Below are 10000 nucleotides of genomic sequence, written 5' to 3' on the forward strand. Positions count from 1 at the left end.
ATTCGCTGACGTAGGCCCATCTGTGTGCGCACACAATATTTCCTTTCTTACTGGGGAGACCTTAATGTCCAGGGCCGATAGCTCAGCCGTCCCTGACGCTGACTACCACCCAACAAAAACTATCCCCAAACGGGGGCCCTACTCACCTGAATCTCCCTTTGCCCAACCAGGGGCAGAACGTAGTACTTAAAAGGAACAAACCAGTACTACTCACCATGAGTGCAATTTTCCGGCATGTTGAGGGATCACACACATCAGGTTTCAATTTCCAAAACAAAATAAAAACTTATAAGGAAAGCATAACATCATTTAAAAATAAAGATTTATAAAGAAAGCATAAAAGACTCAAGGTGAAATAATTAAGATATTTAGCAGAAAGCATCTGAGAACAATTTTGTCTTAAGTCTAGATTTAAAACTGGCTGCAGTTGGGGCCTTTTTAATGTCATCTGGAAGTTGGTTCCAAAGCTGAGCTGCATAGCAGCTAAAAGCTGCTTCACCATGTTTAGTTCTAACAGCGGGTTTTACTAACAGGTTTTTCTCCTGAGACCTGAGAGGACGAGAAGGTGTGTACTGCTGAAACATGTCTGATAGGTATTTAGGTCCTGCTCCATTTACTGATTTATAAACAAGCAGTAGTGCTTTAAAGTCAATTCTGTGACTTACTGGAAGCCAGTGCAGAGATTTAAGAATTGGAGTAATGTGCTCAGTTCTTTTTGTTTTTGTGAGAACCCTAGCTGCTGCATTTTGAATCACCTGAAGCTGTTTGATAGTCTTTTTAGGAAGGCCTGTGAACAGTCCATTGCAGTAATCAACCCTGCTAGAGATAAATGCATGAATGAGTTTTTCTAAATCATGTTTTGACATTAGCCCTCTCAGTTTGGCAATATTTTTGAGGTGGTAAAAAGCTGATTTAGTTATCATTTTCATGTGGCTGTTGAAATTTAGATCACTGTCGATTAATACACCAAGATTTTTAACAGTATCCTTTGCTTTCAATCCTTTTGTGTCAAGGAGAGTGGCAACCTTAAGTCTTTCCTCCTTTTTACCAAATACAATGACTTCAGTTTTTTCTTTGTTCAGTTGAAGAAAATTTTGAGACATCCAAGTGTTGATTTGTTCTATACACTGACACAGAGAATCAAGGGGACCATAGTCGTTAGGAGACAGAGCTAAGTAGATTTGTGTGTCATCTGCATAGCTATGATATGAAATCAAATTATTTTGGATGATTTGTCCAAGTGGGAGCATATAGAGGTTGAATAATAGTGGCCCCAAGATCGACCCCTGGGGAACACCACAGGTCAAGGACGTTGGTGTTGAGGTACAGTTGCCGATGGCAACAAAGAAGCTCCTCTGTTGTAGATATGATTTGAGCCAGTTGGTAACTATGCCTGTAAATCCAACCCAGTGTTCTAGTCTGTGTAGTAAAATATTGTGGTCGACAGTGTCAAATGCTGCACTAAGGTCCAATAGCACTAGGACTGATGTTTTACCAGAATCTGTGTTGAGACGTATGTCATTGAAAACCTTAATGAGAGCTGTTTCAGTGCTGTGATTTGCCCGAAAACCAGACTGAAAGTAATCAAAATACCCACTTGACGTTAAGAAGGTTGTTAGTTGATTAAAGACTACTTTTTCAATAATTTTGCCAATAAAAGGTAGATTTGATATGGGCCTGTAATTGTTTAGCTTGGAGGCATCTAGGTTATTCTTCTTGAGCAGTGGCTTTACAACAGCTGTTTTTAGGGACTTAGGAAAAGTGCCAGACAGCAGTGATGCATTTACAATGTGAAGGACATCTGCGGCTATACAGATGGTACGGGTTGAGAATGCTCCTTTCTTTCCCGCACATCGGGACTCCCGAAGCATCGGGACTTTAATTAAAACTGCAACCGCAAGGGGGCAACATAAGACCGCCTTAATAAAAGGAAGGTTCGGCTCATACCGGAAAACACGGAAAAACCCGAAGACACCGCGCTGGTGACAAGCGGAGAAAAGAGACATCACGCTCGGCATGTCAGATTGCAGTTTCAGAGTTTTCGAATGTTTTACAGCGTACCTCACAGCTGGCTCTCTCACTCGACGTAGCCTATAACTCAGTCAGTCCAGCAGAGATGCCAGAGCAACGTTTTGGTCAATGGAGAGGGAGAGAAATGCTCCGCATATCCGTCTCATTTAATCCGTCTCATTTAATCATTAAAATGAAGGTGATGACTGGCGAAATTATAATCAAACGACGTTTCAATAAACCATTGTTGAAATTAATGAAAATGGTTTTAGAAGCCTTCAATTCAACCTGAAAGACTCGATATAGGCAACCTTAGATTAATTCATTAATTCATTACGGTTACAAGACCGCATTTCCGTGAATAGGCTATTATTGTCAAGGCGAAGACGAAAGAGATGGACAAGATGGACATTTAGGCTACATTTATGTTAGGAATACTTAGAAATGTGTAGGCCTATAGGCTATTTTAAAACGGAGGCATGTTCATTTTAACCGGCGACGCTGGGTAGCTTACCCAGCACTTTATCACAGATTTTGTCCCCACCACTTTTGACAACTGAAAATAAAACGTATTTAACATAAATATCTTTAATAGGCCTACATGCCTATCATGTCACTTTACTTATAACCGTAGGCTACATGATTGGAGAAGATCGCGCATTTTGTAACATTATAACAATGGATGGTCAGATATGCGATAGGGCAGTGAGGGTGATTCATTGTAACCATCGACTAGTAGGCCTAGCTCCGCAAAAGAAGTTTCTAGCAACTTAGAATATATGGATCTCGTTATGCATGTTCATGTTGATTCAGAGATAGACATAGACTACCGTGGGCTACTGTGCGTCAATATAACAGCATTTTATCATGTGGTGAATTAATGACTAACGTCAGTTTAACATGTCAGAACTTTTGATCGGCGTTTCAAGTGCATGCCGCGAATAGGCTAAATGAACTCGACTGACTGAATCCTTTATATTTCTTGGCTAAGTGCGAAGAAATTGACCCTCGAACTGTGGCGTAAATGGTTGAGGCATCTTAATCATACGTCAGCGACCGGGGTTCAAAACTTACTCTACGAACCTCCGGAACCCATTAAGACAAGAGGCATTATTTTATTAAAAAGTTTTGCGATTTTTTTATGATTGCGATGTCTGCTGAAAAGAAAAGTTAATATGTGAATTCGTGGTTCAGCGCACACACACACACACACACACACACACACACACACACACACACACACACACACACACACACACACATTTTTACATTTACATAATAGGGCTCGGGCACACGCCTTGCATTCTAGGAATATCGCCGCCATTTGGTAGCGCACTGAACGTAATATCCATTCATTCAGATGCACAAGACAAGAAGCAGAAATAGTAGCGATTTATTCTTTTCCTCTTGCGATCGTGGGTTGCACTGTTACACCCCACTACACAGCAACATACTTCCAAGAAGGCAAAAACTAAGTAACAGGAACACACTAAAAGGCGGGAGTAAATCCATAGTAATCCATAGTAAACTAAGGAGTGAAGCTGCCAATGTGGCTGTGCCCGCGAAGTTTTGATGTCATGATCCCGAGCCCTAGTGTCAGGAAGTGTCTGTCGAGAGAGAGGGGGGAGGGAGGCAATCATCCAATGCCGCATACAGGTAGGCTATAATGTCTAGTGAACTGGTTAGACAAGTGTGGGGGAGGGGGAATGATCGCACAAGACAATTGCTCTTCATGAAATGGGTAGTCTCACAGACGTTTGTCGATGTTTAAACGTAGCCTACTACATCACTTGCGAAATCGGACGTGGCACATAGAATTATTAGGCTACTGGATTTAATATAGCATAGACTTTGTTCATCCTATATTAGCCTATATTAAAATGTAATGTGCTGCGGGGAAGCATTGGGGAAGTCAGTTTAAGTTGTCCTGTAACAATTTGCCTCTTATTATAAGACTATGCAGCCACTACGCACATAATAGTCTAGGTTACGGGCGGATGCGAGCAACCCCATGCAAAAGAAGGCCTTAAGTTAACGGACTGAAGGCCTGTTTACATGTCAAACATGCATTAAATCTAAGAAACGAAAAACACAAATATCATGTATTGTGTCGTAAACAGTTAATGACTTCGTGGCCACTATGCGCAACTGCATCGCGCAGTGAGCTGAAGGATAGGAGGACCGACACTTATTAACACAAAGCTTTGTAAAGCACTAACAACCACCCCTCAAAGTTCATTGTCCATAAGTCCAAACAATAAGTATAAAAATCCGACAATCCAAAACGATAACGACATCTCCCAGAAACGAAAAACAAGTTTGTTGAGTAGCCTAGTCCTTCCAACAATCTCAGCTTTTGCGTTTGTTAGATAAAAGGCATTCTGTCCTGCTGTATTCCAATGAGAAAAAATCATCCACAAGGTAGGCTAAGGGTCACGGTAATGCAGCATGCAGGAATCTATATAGGCCTACGCACAAAACGAATGAATGGATTATATCGGCCAAAACGAATGAATGGTTTGGGAGAGTCGTCTGGCTGTGTCAGCAGACTGCAGTCGGTCTCGAGGGGTTAAATAGCGCACGTACTTGAATTTTAATCTGAAGAAGACCAAATCAAATAAAAAAAGAAGGATTTCAAGTGTGCGAACCTTTTTCCATTTTTTTTATGATTTAGCCTACTCTTGTTCTGCACCTTGACCGGGGATGTGCACAAACTTTTTTACTACACTTGAATTTTAAACCAACTCTTCTCTAGCCTATATCCTATAAAAGAAGGATTTCAAGTGTGCGAACCTTTTTCCATTTTTTTTATGATTTAGCCTACTCTTGTTCTGCACCTTGACCGGGGATGTGCACAAACTTTTTTACTACACTTGAATTTTAAACCAACTCTTCTCTAGCCTATATCCTATAGCCATACTTTAATAATCAGATGTTATGCTCATTTTTGTAGGCTACACCTCACCGGCAAGCACGCACGCAAATGCTGCTTTTGCACATCTACAATATTGGCCAGGCTATATAGAATAGGCTTTTAGGACTGTATTTTGCCTTCGTGCAACTTTAGTTGTGCTCAATCTAAATTATTGTCAGTAAGGATAGGTCATATTACCAAATGGCGAACCTCGAAAATTATTTAGGATATAGAGCCGTGTCCATTACGCATGCAGTTATTTTTTAGGCTATTGTTTTATTTGAGTGTTTTTGTCTACCATGGCAAACATAGTTGAAACGTTCGCTCTAAACTTAAGTATTTCCAATCGGCTTTCACAAAACCGATGAGGTCCAGATCTCAGTGGCCTCATAGCTGCCTACAGCCATGCATAGTAAGCCTAATGATAGCCTAATAGTTATGACATTAATAGCCTATTAATGACCTCATGTCGGAATGGCACGTTGTTTGAAAAAAAAAAAAGTTAAATAGGCCTAGGCCTACCGCCGAGTGGGGATATGTCGGAATGAACAGCGGATACCAGCTGGGTTGTAAAACATTACTGTATTCGTTGATCTTATCGATGCAGTCCTTGCGGCCACTTCTCCCCATCGTAGGAAACGTTCTGTGCTTGCTTGCCCTTCGATCCATCCCAGTTGGTGGTTTTGCACCTGTCCCTGAGTTATAGTCTATATGAGTAAGCGCTTATATGCTCTAACCGCATAATAAAAGAAGCACCTGCAGCAGTGCTTATGGCAAGGCTATTAACACCTGTCACTGAGCTATGGACAAGCAGTTATGCTCGAAAATTATCATAATAACAGACACACCTAATTGTATGTCTGTATGTTTAAACACATCAAATTAGGAAGCATTTACGCCGCAACGTTTGCTTTCTTTTTCTGTCGGTCTGCGGTTGCTTGGTCAATTGCGCAGCAAATTATCAGATCACCGGACCTAATTTCACCCCATGTCTCGCGGACCAGCAGCAGTCTCCACGTTTCGCGGCCCATAGTTTGAGAAACGCTGCATTAAAGTGTCATTAGGTTGTAGGCTATATGTTTAGTGATTTCTTTGTGTGTTTTTCATTGTAGTGTGTGTGCATTGAGTAGTTCCTTAAAATACGGAACAAAGAGCGTCCCGTAGCCTATCTGTTCAATACGGAAGAAGACTAACTATTACTTATATATTTCTTATAACGAAACGCGAAGAAAAAATACGAGGACTGACCATCTCGTTTCTCCGCGTTTCCCCCAATACCATGGCGACAAAGAGAAATAAATATGATTTGACATTTAAGCTGATTGCTGACAAATTTGCCACACAATTCGGGAGAAGCAGCGGACAGGAGCGCCACCACAAGCAAGCACTTCTAGCCCAAATTAACATGGCAACGTTGCCTATGACTAAAGTGTCTAAGTAGGCTAGTCCTACTAATATTACATTTGATTGGTAGCATGTTTGTAGCGCGCCAGTTTACCCATCCCCTACATCAAAACAGCTTAGAATCAATCAAAGAATCAGCTGTGTCGGCGTTAGGCTGTAGGCGATTTTCTATAACCATTTTCATTCATTTCAACAATGGTTCATTGAAACGTTGTTTGAATAATTTCGCCAGTCATCACCTTCATTGTAATGATTAAATGAGATTAAGGAGTCGACTATTGACGGATATGCGGTCTTCATCATTTTGAAATGCGGGATGAAACTTTCTGCCACCTGGTGGTTGTTTGGGTACATTGCCTTAGGCTCGAAAAAAATCGGCTTGACGGCCTGCGGGATCTCTTCGGGAGTCCCGCGGGAGAAGGTGCATTCTCAACCCGTACCCACTGTAAGGTGAAAAACAGTTTTGAAGAAATTTGTAGGCAGGGTGTCTAAGACACACGTGGAGGAGCTGAGAATCTGTACTGTTTTTTCAAGTGTTTCGTAGTCTATCAAATTGAACTCTGACATCAAGTTAAGTTTCCCTCTATTTGTAGCTGGAAGTTCCGGGTGTTGAATGAGTAATTTAGCAGATATATTGAGTCTGATTTTGTCAATCTTACCTTTAAAAAAAGATGAAAACTCATTGCATTTATTAGTTGAGAGAAGTTCGGGTGCTAATTGTGAGGGAGGATTAGTTAACTTATCTACAGTGGAAAATAAAACACGAGTGTTATTTGAACTTCTACTGATGATGTTAGAAAAGAATGATTGCCTTGCTTTGCATATTTCGGAGTTATATGTGCGGAGCATCTCTTTATGGATTTCATAGTGGATCTGAAGTTTGCATTTACGCCATTTTCTTTCAGTCTTCCTACACTCTCTTTTTAGGAGTTTAACCGCAGGAATCTGCTTCCATGGTGCTTTCTGTTTCTCCTTAACTTTCTTGAATTTTAATGGAGCAATGTCATCCATAATACTTGCCATTTTTGCATTAAAGTGATCCAGTAAGTCTTCTACAGAGTCTGACAGATTACAGATTACAGAACACTTGTCTGTTCATTTATGACTCTCCTTTTTACCAACATAGATCTGTTCTGACTGTGTGGAGACATAGACACATCAAAAAACACGCAGAAATGATCGGATAACGCCAGGTCTTTAACAGCTGTAGAAACATTGAGACCCTTTGTGATAACGAGGTCGAGTGTATGGCCTTGAGAGTGTGTTGGCTCCTGTATATGCTGTGTTAGGGAGAAAGTATCGATTAGTGCAATGAATTCCTTGGCATAATTGTTTTCAGGATTATCCACATGCAGGTTTAGATCCCCTGATATGATAAGACAGTCAAACTCTATGCAAACGACTGATAGCAGTTCACCTAGCTCTTCAAGAAAGACTTTAGCTGAATGTCTTGGAGGCCTGTAAATAGTCAGTAGTAAAATCTGAGGAGAAGACTTAATGCTCGCACATAGATATTCAAATGAAGTAAATTCACCAAATGATGACTGATTGCACTGAAAGGATGCCTTGAAAATTGTCGCTATCCCCCCTCCTCTTTTATTTGCTCTGGTAGCACTCAAAAAACTGAAATTTGGGGGAGCTGATTCGATGAGGGTAGCAGCACTGTTTGCTTGGTCTAACCATGTCTCAGTTAAAAGTAAAAAATCAAGTTTGTGTGTGCAAATAAGATCATTAATTAAGAATGATTTGTTTGAAAGAGATCTGATATTTAGGAGCGCTAGTTTTGCTGTGAGGATTGGGGAGCTATGATCCACTGGGGAAATCTGAGGCTGTAGTGGTACGGATAGGAGATTTGACTGGTTTACCCTGTAGTCTCGATGTACTTGTCTTCTATTTCTTGTCAAAACAGGAATAGAGAATGACATAGGCTTACTGGGTCCCGGCATGTTCTCAAAAGTACTATCACTACCATCTCTATTGCAGGGACCCTCAGAACATCACACAAAACTCTCATATTCATCATATAATTGTCCAGTGCAGCTGCCATCAGTATTTACCAGCTGAGAATATGAACTACGGTGTGGAGGTGCAGTGCGCTTCAGTGCTAAAGATCTCGGGGTGCTAAAAATCAGCCTGGCTATTGGTAGGAGTCTCTCCATTTTTGCCGGGAACATCATGTGCTTGGATGGGGATGGTGATGGGTATGAAGGGGATCCTGAGGAGTTAGTGGTGGGGTGGTTAATGGGTGTGAGTGGTGATGTGAAATCTGGTCCAGAGTCTCCATCTGCCTGCGGAGGTCCTGGGATGTTGTTGTCCTTCTGAGGTCCTGAGGGGGTTGTTTCTTTGCTTTCTGCAAGTGTTCCAGTGTATTCCATGTTGTTGTGGCTTTGTGGTGGCAAGGAGTCAGAGGTGGGGAGAGGCACTGGTACATGACCCTTCCTTTCTGATAGCCCCCCAGCAGCTTTGATAGGTGCTATCTCCTCCTGCCCATTACATCCATTTGTTTGCTGAGATTGCGCAGAGTTTGACGCCAGTGATTGACTATGAATCATTTCAGCAGTACCCGCCTTATCAGGTCGAGTCGACATGGCTGGGCATTGTTGCTCTGGTTGTTTATGTTTCTCCAAGGTCTGCATGTTGATGTCCTCAGTGTGTTCCGTCTGTGTGGCTACTGAGCGCTTATCAGAGGCTTGGCTCAAGGTTGGCAGAGAAAATGTTGGGTGCGAGAGAGAGAGGTGATAGTTTTGGGTTAAGATCTTGGCCCCAGTCCAACTCAGCTCTGTGCTCTTTGGTCTGAAATATTCCCTGTGATTCCAGAAAAGGTTGAAATTGTCAATAAAATTCATCCCAATTGAAAAGCATGTCTTTGCGAGCCAGGTGTTCAAACTGAATAGTCTGGTAAAAACAAAGCTTCCCTCTGCTGGGAGTGGGCCACTGATGAAAGTTTGTAATCCAAGCCCAAATAGGGCAGTGAAAAGTTCCCTGAAATCTTCTTGGACATACAGTTGTTCTTTGTAAATGTCATTTGCACCAACATGCACAATAATGCGCTTGATAGTTGCATATTTTGACACCAGTTCTGTCAGTTTGTTTTTTGTGTCAGACACTGAAACATTTGGGAAACAACATACAACCATCCTTTCCCCATTTAAAAGTCTCACAGCTGAGTCGCCTAGAACGAGGGTTGTGGGATGAACAGGTGCCGATTGTTGCTTCTTGTCTGTGCCCATCTTTCTATTGTTGTGGTTTGATCGCTGCCTGCTTTGAGTTTTTTCCCTGGGAAATTCCTCTCTCTCTCCTCTCTCCTGGAGGCATTCAAATCTGTTCCATAGTTTTAGGGGCTCTGGGTCTCCCCTAGGGCCACAGGCCCTATTGCAGTTTGCTGATCTATCTGTATTTCTGATACGAGGCCTGGAGTTAACATCTGAGTTTACTGGTGTAGAGGTACGTACAGTTCTTGTATTACGTTTTTTGCTTTTTGGCCTGTGCCAAGGCTCGGAACTCTCATTTTCCTTTGTGAGGTCGATGCATTCAATGCTATTGGACTGTTGAGTTACATTCACTGCATTTCCAGTTGTCGCTGTACTCACTTCATGAGATGTCTCTCGTAGTTCATCCGTCTTTGATGAAAGGGCATCAATCTTTGATTCCAAAGCAGAAATCCTCTGTTCT

General features: G+C 41.8%; 1 protein-coding gene across 1 annotated transcript in view; it reads right to left on the minus strand.

Annotated features, from left to right (window-relative positions):
* The window catches only part of fat3a (FAT atypical cadherin 3a), a 104091-nt gene that overhangs the window by 25409 nt on the left and 68682 nt on the right, over positions 1-10000 (minus strand). The window lies entirely within an intron of this gene.

The sequence above is a fragment of the Sardina pilchardus genome, chromosome 13, assembly GCF_963854185.1.
Source record: "Sardina pilchardus chromosome 13, fSarPil1.1, whole genome shotgun sequence".
NCBI classification, from domain to species: Eukaryota; Metazoa; Chordata; class Actinopteri; order Clupeiformes; family Clupeidae; genus Sardina; species Sardina pilchardus.